This window comes from Astyanax mexicanus, chromosome 19 (assembly GCF_023375975.1).
Source record: "Astyanax mexicanus isolate ESR-SI-001 chromosome 19, AstMex3_surface, whole genome shotgun sequence".
Lineage (NCBI taxonomy): Eukaryota > Metazoa > Chordata > Actinopteri > Characiformes > Acestrorhamphidae > Astyanax > Astyanax mexicanus.
Window position 1 is genome coordinate 7,955,022 of NC_064426.1, and position 19,954 is coordinate 7,974,975.

At 38.1% G+C, this 19,954-nt stretch overlaps 1 protein-coding gene across 1 annotated transcript in view; it reads right to left on the minus strand.

Moving 5' to 3' along the window:
* The window catches only part of LOC103045428 (protein phosphatase 1 regulatory subunit 29), a 242,976-nt gene that overhangs the window by 140,704 nt on the left and 82,318 nt on the right, over positions 1-19,954 (minus strand). The window contains exon 2 of the mRNA XM_022671688.2: positions 11,396-11,578. The gene's annotated coding sequence lies outside the window, so the exon portion shown is untranslated. The remainder of the gene's footprint in view (positions 1-11,395; positions 11,579-19,954) is intronic.

The following is a 19,954-nucleotide window of genomic DNA, read 5'->3' on the forward strand; positions in this document are numbered from 1 at the left end:
TGGCTTGCAACAACAAGAAAATTCACCACCATTGCTGGAGATTTTCTATCTAGCAGACTTCCTTGTTTTAACACCTGACTCTTGACAGATGCTCGTGACTTGCTGTCACACCGGCGCACTTCTAATAATGGAAAACGAGCAGTAAAATAAGAGTAAAGCAACTGAAGCATGAAAAGTATTTTGATAAGTGGGGTCAGGTTGTCTTAAACACGGTGTAATGTATTATTAAACCATTAAGCTATAAAATAACAGAGACTAGAATAAATGATTGATTTTTATTATCGCTTTAATTGAGACATATGTAGACGTTAAGCTTCAATTGTTGTCCAACATAATGGGCAGGGTGATTTATCATTTATATCAAGAGGATCCGGTATGAATTACTGACAAGGACATTGGAGCCAGTGTCCAGGGCCTTCTGACTGCCAGCAGCTGTGTGTGTGTGTGTGTGTGTGTGTGTGTGTGTGTGTGTGTGTGTGTGTGTGTGTGTGTGCGCTGTGGGGGGAAACCTACACGACTGGCAACCTGCAGGTGTCATCCAAAGGTATGGGCCACACTGTTAATAGCTGTTAGGGTTAATAGCTAAATGAATAAAAGATAATTTGATTTCCAACATTACATTTTTTTCTTTTTAAGTAAGACTACACTGAAAAAAAAAATGATACTTCTGACAAACCTATTTATTATTATTATTTTTTTTGTAATCAAGTTTTTATTGAAAGTTTTGTAGATAACAGATGTTTATATAAAGCTTTGAAATATGGATAACCTGATGTTTCCTAAAGGTGTGACTTTAGGAAAGACTGTGAACTGGAGTTTAGATTCTATGTTTGACACCGAGCCAGGGCCGAGATTTTCCTGTCAGTGTGGGCTAAGGAAAATAGTCTGTGATGCTCCAATACATTTTTAAATTCTATTTTATATTTTATATAAAAAAAATCCCAATGTAACAAAGTAACAATTCAAAGTATGATCGTAAATCAGCACACGTCAGCTCCTTCACTCGTCCGCATTACACTCTGGAGCTCCATTATTATTTATTTATTTATTTAAAATAGCAGATCTATGCTTCTTCCGTGTTGCACTGTTCATTATCATCATTCTAAACAGATTTCATCATTCAAACAGCTCGGAACTGCAGATAAAAAAGTCAGTTTTAACGCTTTATTTACTAAAAATATATATTTTTTATTTAGAATTGATATACAAATTTCTTTGTATATCACTTCTATTAAAATGTCTCATAATGACAGGTTATGAGGTGGGCCGAGTCAGGTTTGGACAAAATTGCGCACAGGCTCGGCTTTACCTGTGAACCATAACCCAAAACAAGCTAATTATTTTATCTAATTAATTTATCTAGTTATGCTCTTGGGGTGAACAATGTTTGCATGGTACCCCCTTTAGTTTTTTACTTAAAAATTATGCAAATACTAAAAAAAAAAAAAAAAAAACTCATCTTGATCAAAATGTTGTAAGGAATGATTAATAGTTCACTTTATGCCTTTTTTTAGAAATCAGTTTATCTTCTTATTACTTACCAATAAAAAAAAAAAACCTTTGCATTCCACTGTATACAAATTACTTAATTAATGAAATAATAAAAAAAATTGTGGAGCTCTTTTATATATCAGATCAGTGTCTTTCTGGCTGTTCTACAGTGTTTATACAAGCTCAAACAAGCTCCCTTCTTCATATTATTCCACCCAGGGACTGTAAAAAAAAGATAGATGCCGTGTCGCCGTTCCCATTCATTCAATGAAAATGAAGCCAAAATCTTCCGCCATGTTGGTGATCCTGAAACCCGAGTCTGTAGAGCGCAGTAGAGACCAGAGGAGGGAGAAAGACTGTGGATAGCAACCTACTCGTTTAAATAACCCCGCCCCTGAGGGCTGCCTCGAGGTCACAGGCTGCAGAACAGGCGGAGCGGAGCAGACGGTCTGTTATTGGTCCCGCCCATAACCAGCCCTTTTACAATAACCACACCTTTTTTGAATAGAGCTGAATAACGTTTTAAAAACCGAATTCTGTGGGGATATAAAAATTTTACAATATAAGCAGAGGTTAAACTAGCTGCTGCATTTAAATAAAGGAGGTAGAATTACAGTATATTAGAAAAAAAACGTGATTGAAAGTTGTTCTGTTTTGCAATTGAAACCTATGGGGATGGGTGGAGTTACACAGCTTTCTGCAACCGAACAGCAGGGGGCGCCCGACCAGTGGTGGCTTCACTTTTGAGAGACGATGCTCTGTCCAGCTGTACACAGTTTATGATTCCACCCAAATCACAGGAAAGTATATTCTTTACACACTGAATTCTATAAAACCTCAACACAGATACTACTGCATTTATTTTATTTAAATCAGTCGAGTCTTCGTTCTCTCTCTTACAGTACGGACGGAATTGGTCAGTCCTCCTTTACGGAGCGACACCGGCCTGTGGCTGGATATAGGATTATTTTTAACGGATTATAAAAAAAGTTGAGTCTAAATGGATTACCTGCTTTTATCGTGGACTTTTAAAGTGCAGGGATTAGTCGGGAGAGCATGCGACGGTTTTAAATTGGTTGTCAGCGGAGCGCCTGATTTATGGACCTTTGCTCCAACGCCTGGCTTTAAAACCCACTCCTCCACAGCAAACTGTAAAAATGAAGACACATACTGGATATAAGCCGCAGAGGGCTGAGCCTATCACCTCCGCTTAAGGTCCTAAAACCTTAGACCAATTACAATAAGCCTGCCAACAACAACTAGCAGGGTTACAGAAAAAAAAAACATCCCATAAAATATACAGCACTGGAAAAAAATAACCACTTAAAAATGATGAGTTTCTTTGATTTTACCAAATTGAAAACCTCTGGAATATAATCAAGAGGAAGATGAATGATCACAATCCATCAAACCACCAAACTGAATTGCTTGAATTTTTGCACCAGGAGTAAAGCAACATAAAGTTATCCAAAAGCAGTGTGTAAGACTGCATTATTTGAGCAAAGAAAGCTATTATATGAAATTATATGAAGTTATATGAAAGCTCTGCATTTTTTTTGTTATTTTAGCCATTTCATTTAATGCTAATAAATGCTCTAAATGACAATATTTTTATTTCAACAATGTTCATTTTACACAAACATAAACCTATAAATAGCAAAATCAGAGAAACTCATTCAGAAACTGAAGTGCTCTCTTAATTTTTTTTTCAGAGCTGTATAATATGCTGTAACTTAATAGTAATTATACAACAGTTAGTTTCGACCTCACAATCTGATTGGTTGAGAAGTGTTGTAGCCGTGATGATATTTCGTGATAACCTCACGGCCTTCTCACACTAAACGTGTATCACTCCGCCGACGCGTTGCGGAGTAACGGCGTATATACACAGTACAGTTTTGAATCATCACCTCCACCGGCACCAACAGCAGCGTTAGCTTAGCACAGGCTAGCGCTCAGCCGCGGCACACTTGCCCGCAGCGCTGACTCGTGGAAAAAAGGAAAGGAAAATCGCTCTGCTAATGCCGTCTGACAGCCAGAACGATAACTTATCCAGCCAGGCTAGGCTAAGCTAAGTTATTGCTGAGCTAAAGCAAGCTACACTGACTGGGAATTTCTGAAGCGCGGATAGCGGATAGTATTAGCGTTATTTCACGATCCTAACGTTACCATCTTCGCTTATTCCCATGTTTGCTTTCAAGCTAACTTTCGTGGTGTTAGTCTGCCTGAACAATACACTGTTTTGTAGTTTAGTTTCAGTTCTGTTACAGTTGTTGTGGAACCAATTTTTTTAGGCGGAAGGCACAGTCCACATTAAAGCATATTTAAACTGAATTTCTTAAAGTTCTTTGATTTATTTTCTTTATTCATTTTGTAAAAAATAAACTGTTGTATAAAAGCAATAGAACACTCGAGGTCGTGTGTTATCACAAAATAACATCACGGTTGTGATGATCTACGGATCACAGCCGTGATGTTATTTCGCGATAACACACTCCCTCTCGTGTTCTATTGCTTAATTATTCTACAGAGCTAAGCAAAAAGTAAGGAGTTAAACTCCTACAGATGGACCTAGTACCGCACGTGCTGACAACTCTCCGGCTGCTGAGTATAATATGGAACTCTACTCAATCCGATTTTGCTAACTCTGGTAGCTGAATATAAAACACATTTGGCTTTATTTCAAATGGCCAGTGCCAAAACTAAGCCAATCCTGCCAAATTATTGGAGATCTTGGTGATTCTCCAGGGTATTTGTAGGAAGAAACATAATCAATATACTCAATATACTCACAGAATAGACTGCCAAAGATAAAAATCCTACTCCAGTTTTTTGTTGTTTATTATTTTTTTTATGTCTAAAAGACATTACAGTTTGCCAAAACAAACTTATTGTATTAACTATTATTTGTTAGACATGTACTGTTTAAAATATATATACTGTATAATTACATTTTTATGCTATTATATTATCAATCTATTAGTGGCAAAAATGTAATTTATTTTAGAAATGTTATTTATTTTTATTTATTTATTATTACTTTTTATTTTTTTATTCTAATGTTTTATATTTTCATTCTTATGTTCTTAGTTCTATTATTCATTGTATCATTTCTTATCATTCTTAACATTTTACTTTACTTTTACTATTATCTTTTTATTTATTTGATATTTTTTTATTTTTTTACTTTTTATGTGTCAATTTGTTTTTTTATGATATTTTAGACTTTTCTGTTTTACATATATATTTGATTTAAATTAGTACTTCTTTTATTTATTTATTTATTTTTTGTACTATTTTATTCCTTATTATTTATTATAAAAATTTTATCAATCCGTTTGATGTTGTAAATATTTGGCAACATTATAAATGAGGGTCACCCTCAATGTTTTTCGCGAGTGAAAATAAAGGTTGACTGATTGATTGATTGATTGATTGTCAGAAAGTTATACATACCAACTAGACAATGTAACATTAGCTGTGCTAGTGAGCTAGCATGCTAGTTGTAACTCCACAAAAGAAGCTGTAGTTGTTTTGATTAGCTTGTTTTACGCTAGCCGACCTACTTGCACATTTCTTTTTAGACCAGTGGAAAGCCCCAAGCCTCCATTCCTCCCCTCACTCGCCCAACTTAATGACTAAATAACAAAGACTCAAAGACCTTGAATGTGATCCGCTCATTCGCTCGCTCTAAATATATAAAACCTCTTTCTTAGTTAGGCCGGGGAGCGTTCTCTCAGGACCAAATGCTAAAATGGCATGTAACCTCTCGGGAGCAGTGCTCATAACGCAAATACGCAGGGTCGCTCCTAAGCTCATCTGCTCTGGCCTCATAAAACGCGAGCAGCCAGGACTCATCTGTGCTCCTGGACATCGGCTGCATTTCTGCCACATCGACAGCTGTAAAAACAGCATAATGCATTTAAACAGGCAGCAAAGTCTTTTATATTACTCTACAGAAGCCTCTTCCCACACTGTCCAGCTGGTCCAGAGCTGCTCTGCTCCATTCCAGCACATAAAGGCAGTTTATACACATCAAACCAGATCACAAAAAACACTGAATCAGGCATAGACTGTTCCTCAGATTTGATCTTGATTGAAAAATGGATGGATATTTATACAATCCTCAAGCCAAAAGAAGTGGAGTTTTTTGAAGTTTGGGCACCCCTATTAATCTTAATCATTTTTAGTTCTAAATATTTCTGTTTGATATATCTAATAACTGATGGACACAGTAATATTTCAAATAGGAGAACAACTTGCGATTGGCCACCTTAAATACCTTTTCTCATGATTGGATACACCTGGCTATGAAGTTCAAAGCTCAATGAGGTTACCAAACCAATTGTGTGCTTCAGTAAGTCAGTAAAAAGTAGTTAGGAGTATTCAAATCAATAAAATGATAAGGGTGCCCATACTTTTGCACCGGTCAAATTTTGGTTTAATGCATATTGCACATTTTCTGTTAGTACAATAAACCTCATTTCAATCCTGAAATATTACTGTGTCCATCAGTTATTAGATATATCAAACTGAAATGGCTGTTTCAAACACCCAAATATTTAGAACTAAAAATGATTAAGATTAATAGGGGTGCCCAAACTTTTTCATATGACTGTAGCACTGTGGCACTATGCTTTTTTGCCTCTAGTAGTTCATACTAGTAGTGCATACACTTCTGCCTGTAACTGTGTCTCCTTAAAAAATATATAATTTACAGAACATTTATACAGTTTGCCACATGTAATGGAATATGGGACTAGTATTGGGGCCCCTAACTACTGTATGCATGTGAAACCTACTGCACTGAATGTTCAATCAACACTTGGCTGTTTCTATGGACAGTTCTAGCCAGATGTCACCGCTCACGATCATCAATATTATTTTAGTAATGCAGTAACAGCTTCTATAATATATTCCCGCACAACTTCAGAAATGTAATGCCTAAATCCATCAGGCACCTACTATCTCTGGTAACTCTGATAATGTCATAAGCATTATGGCTAGTGTTTAGCTTTACTGCTATCCCATCACTTTTGCAATGTTAGTGTGGATGCTATTAGGAATCACAATGCAATCATAGTTAGCTGCATTATAATTACATTATCGCTGAGTCATCTCTAAACTTATCCTGTACAACAGAGGTAACCCTTGCTCCTCCTTTCCTGGGGCAGTCCTGATGAGCACCAGTTTCATCATTGCTATTCACTGTATAACAACTCTACCTCTTTACAACTTTACAACTGATGCTCTCAAACTCATTAAGAGACAAGAAATTCATGCAATTAAATCAAGTAATTAACTCTTGATGAGTTCAGCACAGCTGTTAACTGAAAGCCTGAATTCCAGGAGACTCTACCTCATAAATCTTACTGAGAAAATCCAGCCAAGATCTGCGAAACTAAAGTCATCTAAGCAAGAGGTGCATAGTTTGAGGAATCGAAAATAAAAAAAAACATATTCTGATATGTTTAACACTTTTTTGTTTACTAAATAGTTCCATATGATAATTTTTCCATTTTTCCAATGGTTTTGTATATTGAAGCCAATTACATGCACTATTCCAAAACAAGTGAGTAAGACATACAGGGGTTGGACAATGAAACTGAAACACCTGGTTTTAGAGCACAATAATTTATTGTGGTAACACAGTTCTGGTGGAAACAGGAGAGTTGAGGTGCACATTGAATTCTGCCGTGATTTGATCAGCCGTGGTTTTATGTTTTTTGGATACAATCCGGGTTAACACCCGAACATCCCTTTCAGACAGCTTCCTCTTACAGCATCCACAGTTAATCCTGTTGGATGTGGTTGGTCCTTCTTGGTGGTATGCTGACATTACCCTGGATACCGTGGCTCTTGATCCATCACAAAGACTTGCTGTCTTGGTCACTGATGCTCCATCAAGACGTGCACCAACAATTTGTCCTCTTTTGAACTCTGGTATGTCACTCATAATGTTGTGTGCATTGCAATATTTTGAGCAAAACTGTGCTCTTACCCTGCTACCTGAACCTTCACACTCTCACTGCTCTTACTGGTGCAATAATGTGCAATTAATGAAGATTGGCCACCAGGCTGCTCCAATTTAGCCATGAAACCTCATACACTAAAATGACAGGTGTTTCAGTTTCATTGTCCAACCCCTGTATTTCACACAATTTACAAAAAAAAAAAAATCTCTTAACAGATGCTTCAGATCATTCCCAAGAAACACTGAACGTTTGCATCCTGCACATCACTGGATGTGACGCATTATAGACCTTAAGCGCAAAACGACAGCTTTATAAATCCCAGCAACCCAGTAATTCCCACAGTGAAATGTAAGCATGTTTTGGCCCCGGGCGAAAAGGTGAGGGGAATTCTGCAGCAGACTTTACTGAGCTTGAGTGAGGGAGACATTTTAAAAGGGGGAGAGCTGGATGTTTACTTTTTTTTAAAAATCATCTGACACTCGATATTTAATTCACAGCCTGATTAACACTTAGAACTCTAGAATAAGCTCATCTAATAAACGTAGAATGTGGTTTATTTTACATAATCAATGTAATACAATTACATAGTAAGTAATCAGCGAATGTTCAGGCAGCCTTCTTAAATTACATGTTGTTTTCCAGATGAAAAATGAGATATAATATTCCATAAGCAACCCCAGTAAGCACTCCTATACACAGTAGAATAGAGGATATTAGTCCATAAACAACTTCAACACTTCAGTACACCAGAGATTGTGTTATTATCCAATAAATAACCTCTACAGCATAAAACAGAAATTAGTCTAATAATCATAAACCTCAGTATACAATCACATACTCCAGCAGATGACATTAGACACTAGTTATTAGTCCATAAACCATGAACGTCTTTGGTCTTCTATTTTGTCTCGAATAGTAGCTTTACTCCATAAACATAATATTCCATACATAACATTCCTGTACCATAAAGCATGAAACACTTAATTATAGAAATCAGGAAGAAATGTTCATATACAAAAGAATAGGTGATATACACAACCTTAATAAATGCTCACATAGTAACGTAGGAAAGATTAGTTCACAACCAGCCTCAGTTAACACTGCTACACACTACAATAGAATATATTAGCCTGTTAACAACCTTAATAAATACCACATACAGTGGAATATGATGTATTAAACCATTAATAGCCTCCATAAACACCACATTCAGCAGAAAATGAGGTATTAGCCCATAAACAAGCTCAATAAACATCACATACACTAGAATAAGATGTATTAAACCATTAATAACCTCAATAAACACCACATACAGTTGCATATAAGGGGCTGGTCCATAAACAAGCTCAATAAACACCACATACACTAGAATATGAGGTATTAGCTCATAAACCGCTTTAATAAACACCACATACACTAGAATATGAGAAATTATCTCAAAAACAACCTTAATAAACACCTCATACACTAGAATATGAGGTATAAGCCCATAAACAACCTCAATGAATACCACATACACTTGAATATGAGGTATAAGCCCATAAACAACCTCAGTAAACACCACACACAGTAGAATATGAGATATTATCATTTAAACAACATCAACAAACACTACATAAACTAGCATATGAGTTATTAGCCCATAAACAACCTCAATTAATACCACATACAGTAGAATATGAGGTATTAGCCCTTAAACAACCTTAATAAACACTACATACACTAGAATATGAGGTATAAGCCCATAAACAACCTCAATTAATACCACATACAGTAGAATATGATGTATTAGCCCTTAAAGAACATCAATAAACACCACATACACCAGAATATGAGGTATTAGCCCATAAACAACCTCAATAAACATCACATACACTTGAATATGAGGTATTAGCCCTTAAAGAACATCAATAAACACCACATACACTTGAATATGAGAAAGTATCTAAAAAAACAACCTCAGTAAACATCACATACAGTTTAGCGTGAGGTATTAGCTTACAGCTAACACACACACAGTAGAATATAAAGTATTGGCCCATAAACCACCTCAATAAACACAGCATACAGTACAGTATGAAGTATTATTCCAACAACAACCTCAATAAACACCAGATAGACTAGAATATGAGGGATTTATCCATAAACAACCTTTATAAACACCTCATACACTATAATATGAGGTATTAGCCCATAAACAACCTCAATAAACACCATACGTATAAGGTATAACCCACTATACAACCCCGACAAACACCACATCACTAGAATATGAAGTATTAGCCTATAACCAACTTTAATGAACACCACATACACTAGAATATAAGGTATTTATCCAAAAACAACCTTGATAAACACCTCACACAGTACAACAGGGGGTATTAGCCCTTAAACCACCTGAATAAACACCACATACAGTAGAATATGAGGTATTATCCCATTAACATCCTCAATGAACACTAAAGGCACTAAAATATGGGGTATTACCTTATAAACAACAATGATATATACTTGATACAGTTAAATATCAGGTGTTAGACCATAACCAACCTTAATAAACACCACATACAGTAGAATATTAGGTTTTAGTCCAAAACAAACTTAAGAAATACCACATACACTAGAATAAGATGTATCAGCCCAAAATAACTTTAACAAACAACACATACACTAGAATATAAGATATGAGCCCATGAACAACCCAAATAAACACCACATACAGTTAAAATATGAAATATTAGCCTATAAACGACCTCAATAAACAACATATATGCTGAAATATGCGTATGAAGTATTAGCCATTTAACAACCACAATAAACACCATATACATAAGAATGAGATTTTAGCCCATAAACAACCTCAATAAACACCACATACACTTAAATATGAGGTATGAGCCCATAAACGACCTCAATAAACACCACACGTGCTAGAGTGTAAGGTATTACCCAATAAACAACCCAAATAAACACCACATACTAAAGTATCAAGTATTGGCCTATAAACAACCTCAGAAAACACAGAAAACACAAGTCGATTAACAACGTCAGTAAATACCACAAACAGTAAAATATGAGGTATCGGCCCATTAACAACCTAATAAACACCACATACACTATATTATGAGGTATTAAACCATTAATAACCCCAATAAACACCACATACACTATATTATGAGGTATTAAACCATTAATAACCCCAATAAACACCACATACACTATATTATGAGCTATTAAACCATTAATAACCTCAATAAACACCACATACACTAGAATATGTGGTACTACCTGATAAACAGCCTCAATAAACACCACATGCAGTAAAATATGAAGTATTATTCCATAAAAAACTCAATAAACACCACATACTGTAGAATATGAAGTATAAGGCCACAAACAACCTCATTATACATTACATATATTAAAAATGAGGTATTAACCCATAAACAGTCTTAATAAACACTGCATACAGTAGAATACGAGGAATGAGCCCATAAACAACCTGAATAAACACCACATACTGTAGAATATGAGGTATTTTTTCAACAACAACCTTAATAAACACCACATGCACTAGAATATGAGGTATTTTTTCAACAACAATCTGAATAAACACCACATGCACTAGAATATGAAGTATTAGTCTATAAGCAACCTCAATAAATACAACATACAGTAGAATATAAAAGTAATACTCCTTTACACTGAAACTGCAGATTTGTTCAATTAAAATTCATCATGATATTATGTACCCTAGATTAACACTACATACAGTAGAATAGGTGTGGTATATTATTTACTGTAATATGAGATATTAACCCATAAATAGCTTTAATAAACACTGTAATATACTAGAATAGGAGACAATCCTGAAATATCATTCCTGCAGATGTTGCCTGTAGAGGAAGCAATAGCAGCTGAGTACTCACCTCCTCCTCCTCTCTCTGCTTCACGTCTGCTCCCCAGAGCTTCCTCCTGCTGGAGCTGAGGGTTCCGCCTCGGATCTCTCTCTCTGACTGAGGGTTAGAACCGCAGGTGGGGGTATTTGGGGTCCGGCAGTGTCCGCAGGCCTTATGCCCTTCTCTGACTGAAACCACGGCTTCTTTTACAGGCTGGAGATATGACACGATGATAAGAGATGATGGAGCGAGAGAGGGAGAGAGAGAGAGGGAGAGAGAGAGAGAGAAGGGGAGAGAGACAGATGAGTTACAGAGCCAGTGCAGTTTTCTGAAAAATGTTGTTTGCAAAACCCACTCGACTTTGCCTAATTAATCTGATTTTAATAAAGCAGCAGACTAGACACACTCAGAGAGGGCGTGCGAGATAGAGGTTGTGAGAGCAAGAGAGATTGAGAGAGAGATGGAAAGAGACAGAGAGAGAGAGAAAAAGAGAGAGAGAGGAAATGAGCCAGGGGAAATCTGTGTGGTGACCAGCCACCAGATGCCGGGCAGAGAGAAAGAGCCCTTTATTTAAGCATTTTTATGAAGATGGTGAGAGAGTGAGAGAGCAAGAGAGATAGTAAGAGAGAGAGAAAGAGTGAGAAAGAGAAAAAGATAGTAAACAGAGAAAGAAAAACGTAAGAGAGATAGTAAAAGAGAGAAAGAGAAAAGAGAGATAGTAAGAGACAGAGAAAGAGAAAAGAGAGAGAGTAAGAGACAAAGAAAGAGAAAAGAGAGAGAGATAGTAAGAGACAGACAAAGAGACAGAGAGAGAGAGATAGTAAGAGACAGAGAAAGAGAAAGAGAGAGATATTAAGAGACAGAGAAAGAGAAAAGACAGAGAGAGAGAGTAAGAGACAAAGAAAGAGAAAAAAGAGAGAGGTAGTGAGAGAGAGAAAGAGAAAAGAGAGAGATAGTAAGAGACAGAGAAAGAGAAAAGAGAGATAGTAAGAGACAGAGAAAGAGAAAAGAGAGAGATAGTAAGAGACAGAGAAAGAGAAGAGAGAGATAGTAAGAGACAGAGAAAGAGAAGAGAGAGATAGTAAGAGACAGAGAAAGAGAAAAGAGATAGTAAGAGACAGAGAAAGAGAGAGATAGTAAGAGAGAGAAAGAGAAAAGAGAGAAAGATAGTAAGAGACAGAAAGAGAGAGAGATAGTAAGAGACAGAGAACGAGAAAAGATAGATAGTAAGAGACAGAGAAAGAGAGAGAGATAGGAAGAGACATAGAAAGAGAAAAGAACATATCCTTCATGTTTTAAGTGGAGAAAAAGGAGGTTGTTTTTAAATAAACAGAAGACTGGAAGACTTTAAACCTTTTTTTTTAAACAACAGTATTATATCCTTCACATAACTACTTAGAAAGACTTTCAAAAATGGCTAACTTTGCTTATTCTCAGTGTGTTTATTGAGAAAGAGAGAGAGAGAGAGGGATGGCAGAGGATGAGAGAGATTTAGCCATCAATCAGCGAATAATCAATGAGCTGACCATGACTGGATCAAGAAAGAAGGGAGAGGGAAGGGAGGGAGGGAAAGAAGGAGGGCGAGAAAGAGAGAAGATGCCGCTGGAGAGATAGAGATGACTTGAGGGAGGAAGGAACGATAGAATCAAGCCAGAGTGGAGGAGGATAAAAAAAGAAGGTTTTGTGTAGGAGGATTTGCACTCGCCATAATATTGTTGTCCCTAGCAACAGCCTCTCTCTCTCTCTCTCTCTCTCTCTCTCTCTCTCTCTCTCCCTCTCTTTCTCTTCCTTTTCTTTTCTATCTCACTCTGTTCTTCGCTCTTCTTCCTCCACACTGTGTGTTTACTGTGGTGCTGACTGTATGTAGAGTAGTAGTTGGACATCATTGCATACCTTCTGCTTCACTCTACTCTCGCTTTAATCTTCCCTCTCTCTCTCTCTCTCTCTCTCTTTCTTTCCATCTCCACCTCCTCCCTCTCTTGCCCTTCACCGCCTCCTTCTGCTCTACAGGACAGTAGTGTGGAACAGTGTTTTGAAAAGTTTCAGAAACATTTCACAGTTCAGTTTCGAGTCTCACAGCCGCACATCCTATTTATCACCAGCTAGTTTAAGTAGGGCAAGTTGTTCCAGTATATTTTACTGGTCTGCAGGGAAGTAAACTGGTCTTTTAACCCTTTCACTTCTGCTTAACTGCTTGGTTAAGCACATTTGACTCACAAAATCCAATAAAAGAAGGTATTTAACTGAACCAAACCTGATTGTACCATCTCTACCAATCAGCGAGGCTAATAAAATCCACTAGAGGACGCTGTGTCTTCCAGTAATGAGCCTTTTTTGTACTAATCCACAAATATAGACACAAATTTCAAAGGTATTATTTTCAGCATATTATATTTTCAGAAGTTTTGTTGAATAAAATTGTATAATTTTGTACAACAGAAACTTTATTGAGGGTTTTTAAAAAAGAAAAAACAAAACAAATAGTTTTTATTATTAAAAAAAAACAATAGTGCAATTAGTGTTAAAGTTTTAACGCATGCAAATATATTAATTACATATATACATATTGTTGTAATTAATACAGTACGATTTTTGTAAGTACACAGCTCAGAGTTTATTGCATGTGGCTTCAGGTGTGACGTGACCTGAAGTGATGCTGTTAGTCTGCCTGCCCTGGACTCTGCTTTGTTTCACACAACAAAGACTCCAACTCCCAGCATGCACTCACTGCACACGGACTTTCCTGACTATGCTGAGCACGTGATGCTACGCTGTTCCTGCTCCCCAAGCTTCTGATTGCCCACACCTGGCCTGTGTTTGTATAAATACCCCCCTCCCCAGTATTGAATCTAGTCAGCTAGCTATGCTACAACACATTTTTCCGACCACTCTCCCTGGTATGTTGTTTATTCTTGCTGCCTTCTTGTTAACCATGTTAACCATGCCCAGTCCTCGTAACTCATGCAAGATTAACCACTTGGTTAATAAACTTTACGTTAAGTATCTGAATGAGTCTACTTCACCTCTTACCCAGACATGGAATGATCTAAACTACGAATTAAAACACATGGAATTATTTAGTAAACAAATACATGTTAAACAAACCAGAATATGTTTTATATTTCAGATTCTTGAAAGTAGCACCTCTTGCTTAGATGATCAGTTTTGCACATCTTGCTTGGTTATATTTTCTCAGTCAGCTTTATGAAGTAGAGTCAACTGGAATTCAGGCTTTCATCTAACAGCTGTGCTGAACTCATCAAGAGTTAATTACTTGAATCTCTAGCTTCTGCATGTGTTTGAGAGCATCAGTTATGAAGAAAAACATAACTTTAAAAAATGAAGGTCAGTTAATCCAAAATAATTCAAGAACTTTAAAAGCATCCTCAAGTGCAGTCCCTAAGACCACAAAAACGTTATGATGAAACTGGCTCTCATCAGGACTGCCCTAGAAACGGAAGACCAAGAGTTACCAGCCCTAGAAAGCTCAAGTTAACAGCACCCCAGATAACTAAAAGAGTATTTTGGTTTGTTTATCACTTTTAAGTTACTACATGATTCCTTATGTATGTCTTCAGTATTTATTTACAGTGAAAAAAAATAAATAAATGAAAATACTGTCAGGAGTCACTGGAGCCAAAAAAATCACTTCACTTGTCCCCATCTGCCAGTGGTTATAATGTTATGGCTTATTTATGTAAACTATCGTATAGGCTACAGTACAGGTCAAAAGTTTGGACACACCTTCTCTCTCTTTTTCAATGCGTTTTCTTTATTTTCATGACTATTTACATTGTAGATTCTCACTGAAGGCATCAAAACTATGAATGAACACATGTGGAGTTTTATGTACTTAACAAAAAAAATGTAAAATAACAAAAAAATATATATATATATATATATATATATATATATATATATATATATATATATATATATATATATATATATATATATATATATATATATATTCAAGTTTCTTCAAAATAGCCACCCTTTGCTCTGATTACTGCTTTGCACGCTCATGGCATCATTCTCCCAATGAGCTTTAGGAGGTGGCCACCTAAAATGAAAAGTTTTCCAACAGTCTTCAAGGAAAGAAGGAGTTCCCAGAGGTGTTTATTAGCACTTGTTGGTCTCTTTGCCTTCTTCACTCTGTGCTCCAGCTCACCCCAAACCTCAAATCTGGATTGGGTTCAGGTCCGGTGACTGTGGAGGACAGGTCATTTTTTGTTAAGTATATAAAACTCCACATGTGTTCATTCATAGTTTTGATGCTTTCAGTGAGAATCTACTACAATGTAAATAGTCGTGAAAATAAAGAACATGCATTGAAAAAGAGAGAGAAGGTGTGTCCAAACTTTTGGTCTCTACTGTACACGTTCATGTCTTACTCCTCTGTCTCTCTTTTCCTCTCTTGCTCAACAATAGGAGTAATAAGGTCGCCCTTGAGCTGCACTGTGAGTGGGAGTAAGTGTCAGTTTGTGGGAATACAGGACCTGAATTCATCCACCACACTCAGCTCAATATACAGCACAGTATCACAGTGACACACACACACACTCGCACACCAACCCAAACACACATCCGCGGCCCACACTGACAGCTACCTCTCAGCAGGTGACACTCCGGATTATAATAATGGGCATCTCATGTTGTTGCTCACAGCGAGGGACACTAACACGGTCAATAAACAGAAAAACGAAAAAGCCAGCCAGAGCTGTAGGAATCTTTAGCCATGCTGAACGAGTCCATAATCACAAAGGCATCTCGCTCTGTTTGAGCACTCGCCCGCGTTCATGCCCACTGCCAGCCAGAAGCCAAATTACATCAGACATTCTGGAGCTTCCCAGCAAATAATCGTCTCGCTGGTGCTCTGAACGCTCCTCTGGTTCTGTTCGGAGGCCCTGCAGCTTCTGCTCAGTAGATTTCGGCCTTGTTCTCTATTTTACTCTCATTATTTCTTAGAACACACCGTGGGCCAGACTCTTAGACCCATTGAAATTTGGCTACGGTGCGTGCCACAAGCGAATGAAACATTTAGACTTTTCCAACAGAGAGAGGCTTCTACATACTTCAGTATAAACAGTGTTTAATCACTTCCTCTCCAGTAAAATAGAATACTGCACTTGGAAAAAGTCAATACAGAGGAACACATTTAATCTATTCCATTCATCCCATCTAAACCAAAATATTTGTTTAGAATGTTGTGGCGTGAGGAGGCGGGGGAATTGTGGGTCCGCCCCACGCCGGAGCGCAAAGCCATGCCCTCAGCTCCCCAATGAAAATTCTCCCAATTGAGGGCTGAGGCTGAGTTTTTATGCCTGTTGGCGGCTCAATCAGTCCTCATGCGGACCAGCTGGGACAGGCATAAAAACTTAGCCTCAGCCCTCATTTGGGAGAATTTTCACTGGGGAGGTGAGGGCTGAGGCTGAGGCTGCACGGACCTTTAAAACTAAGTAAACTAATGAACTCTCGAGCCTCGTTGGGCTAGCATTATGATTTACGTTTGTTTTGGGTGTGGTGGAGGGTGTTGGAAACCAATAAAAGGTATGATTTGAGTTCATTTAATCCCCGTGTCTGTGTTATCTGTGTGCTTCCTCCTTCCGGGTCACAGTGGTCATGCCCCTAACCCCAGGGGCCTACCACAATGTATTCATTGGTGCATTGTGGGCTAGGTGTTGTTACTTGGACACAGTTGGGCTTCCCAAGCTATCTGGAAGGACAAGGATAAGGTTGTTTGACCAGACCAGAATGGGCCTTCAACCCCAACATTACTGTTCCTGGCAACTGGCAAACTTGGTGGTGGTAGTTTTAAATGCATTAAGGGGATCTATCTGAAAATTATAAAGCATGACCTCAAATGATCAGCTAACTAAAACACCTGTCATCATTTTAGTGTGGGAGGTTTCATGCCTAAATTGGAGCAGTCTGGTGGCCAATCTTCATTAATTGCACATTATTGCACCAGTACGAGCAGTGTGAGTGTGAAAGTTCAAATAGCAGAGTAAGAGCACAGTTTTGCTCAAAATATTGCAATGCACACAATGAACATTATGGGTGACATAATAAAGTTCAAAAGAGGACAAATTGTTGGTGCACGTCTTGCTGGAGCATCTGTGACCAAGAGAGCAAGTCTTTGTGATGTATCAAGAGCCACGGTATCCAGGGTAATGTCAGCATACCACCAAGAAGAAGAACCAACAACATCCAACAGGATTGACTGTGGACGCTGTAAGAGGAAGCTGTCTGAAAGGGATGTTCGGGTGCTAACCCGGATTGTATCCAAAAAACATAAAACCACGGCTGATCAAATCACAGCAGAATGATTCAATGTGCACCTCAACTCTCCTGTTTCCACCAGAACTGTCCGTCACCACAATAAATGATTGTGGTCTAAAACCAGGTGTTTCAGTTTCATTTTCCAACACCTGTAGATGTCATTGGATATAACAAGTATTAGGGAAGAGGGAGCCCCATCCTACCCATCCAGAAACACTGAATTTACAGTCACAGGTGCTTCCAAACAAACAAATTATGTTCTCCTGATGACGAGGCCAACGCTTAGACAGTTGCGCCACTTAGGAGCGATTATTTCATATTCACTTGGGTCTTAAAGGTTTAAGAGTAAAGAGTTTAGTCACTACATAATCTCTTAAAATGTCCAACAGCGCTTCATTGTTCATATTAATTGTGCCATTCATCAGTCTCATTTCTCCGTCTTGGATCGATGGGAATCGACCCGGCGCTCTCTCTTGATTGAGGTTTTCGGTTTTCCCATAACTCCAGCTGTGGCTTCTTTCAAAACCCATTCAGCCCATCAGCCATACGCACTCTGATCTGCCATACATGCTCTAATCTGCCCAATACCGATCCGCCATACGCACTCTGATCTCCAGGCTGATCCCACTTGCCATTCGCAACAATCCAGCTTGTGACGGCATAATCCCGCTTGCCTTTGTAGTTTCCCTGATATTGTGAATGTCTTTCACTGCGGCGGATTATAATGAGCTATACATGCGCTTATCACACACACACACACACACTGACACATCGCACACACACACACATAGACATACACACACACTGAAAGGCTAATCAGAGCAGACTCATTTAAGGCCTGAGCTGCCTCATCACTCTCTCCCACTCCTCTACAGCCTGGAAACGTGCTCCGCATCTCCGAGTCCGAGAACCCGCTGCTAATTGGCTATTATTGCCCAAATTCTCCACAGTGCAATATGAAAACGCAATAAGTCACAGTGCTCATACTTTACCTAATGACCAGATCCCTCCTGATAGCATCACTTGTGCAGCAGATGTTAGTTCAATTGATGCTCCGAGCAGTTTCAAAAGAACGACGACTCGAACCCCGCCTTGGCGTCGAGTGAGCACGCGCTACCACTATGAATTGTACATTCCCAATAATTGACTGGCACTGCAGGCTTAATGCACGGATGCAGTGCACTCTTTCACAGGCTCTTTGGCAGCCTTTTCATTGTCCAGACAAGCTCTCATCAATTCAACCGGTTAGTGTTGTACTAAGCCAATGCCTGTATGTATATATTTTTCAGCTTTTACTAAGGTACTAAATACAATACAGACGTACACTGAGAGATTGAGACTAAACGAGGGCAAGATGATCGCCTAAGGTCATTATACTCAGCACCGAAGTTAAAACAACATAGATGGATCTAAAGCAGTCTGGAGTAATCCAGAACAACTCATCCTTCATCAGTAACCTTGCATCACCCATGTTCTCATGTTGAACACATTTAAATCCTTAAAGCAATGTTATACAAACATTTTGCAAAAAGGCAATTTAATCATTTTAAAGATATAATACTGCAGCAGAATTACTGTTAAAGTTTTTATGTAGTAAAACACTTAGTAGAAACAGAAAATCTGTAAACTTTTATCTATGTTCTATGTTGTCTGTGTTCATTTGTAGCTCCGCCCCCTCGTTACCTGTGTCCAGGTGTTTCCTATCCAGGTGTGGTGTCTATATATAGTCTCTTTGTTTCAGTGTCCCGTGTCGGTTCTTGTGCGTGTTTAACGTCAGCTCAGGTTGCGTGTGTTTGCTTTTTATGTGCACTGTGTGTTCTTAAGTTTTTGGTGTATTGTTTTTCTTTTTTCCTTGTTTATTAATAAATGACTTTCTTTTGCCTCCGCTATCTGCAACATCTCCTTGCTGCACCTGACAGCTGTGTTTAGGTGAATTTCTAATGTGTGCCACTGACTATAATACAAGTGCGCCACTGACTGATTGAAACTCTGACAACAGTCAACAGTCAGCTGCCCAATCCCATCCTAGCCATGCATGCTCAGCTGTTCATTAATCACTGGTGAATTTACTCTTCACTGACTACCATTGACTGTCACTTGTGGCTCAAGACAAAGGCAAGATAAAAGCAAACACAGTCATGCCTTGTGCTAAACACATATGAAATTTGACCTCTAAGATTAACCAATACATGCAGTCAACATCAAACACACACACACACACAGCAGTAATCACACACACACAGTGAGCACACATGCCCAGAGAGGTAGGTGAAGAGGGTTAAAGACCTTACTGAAAAGCACAATAAG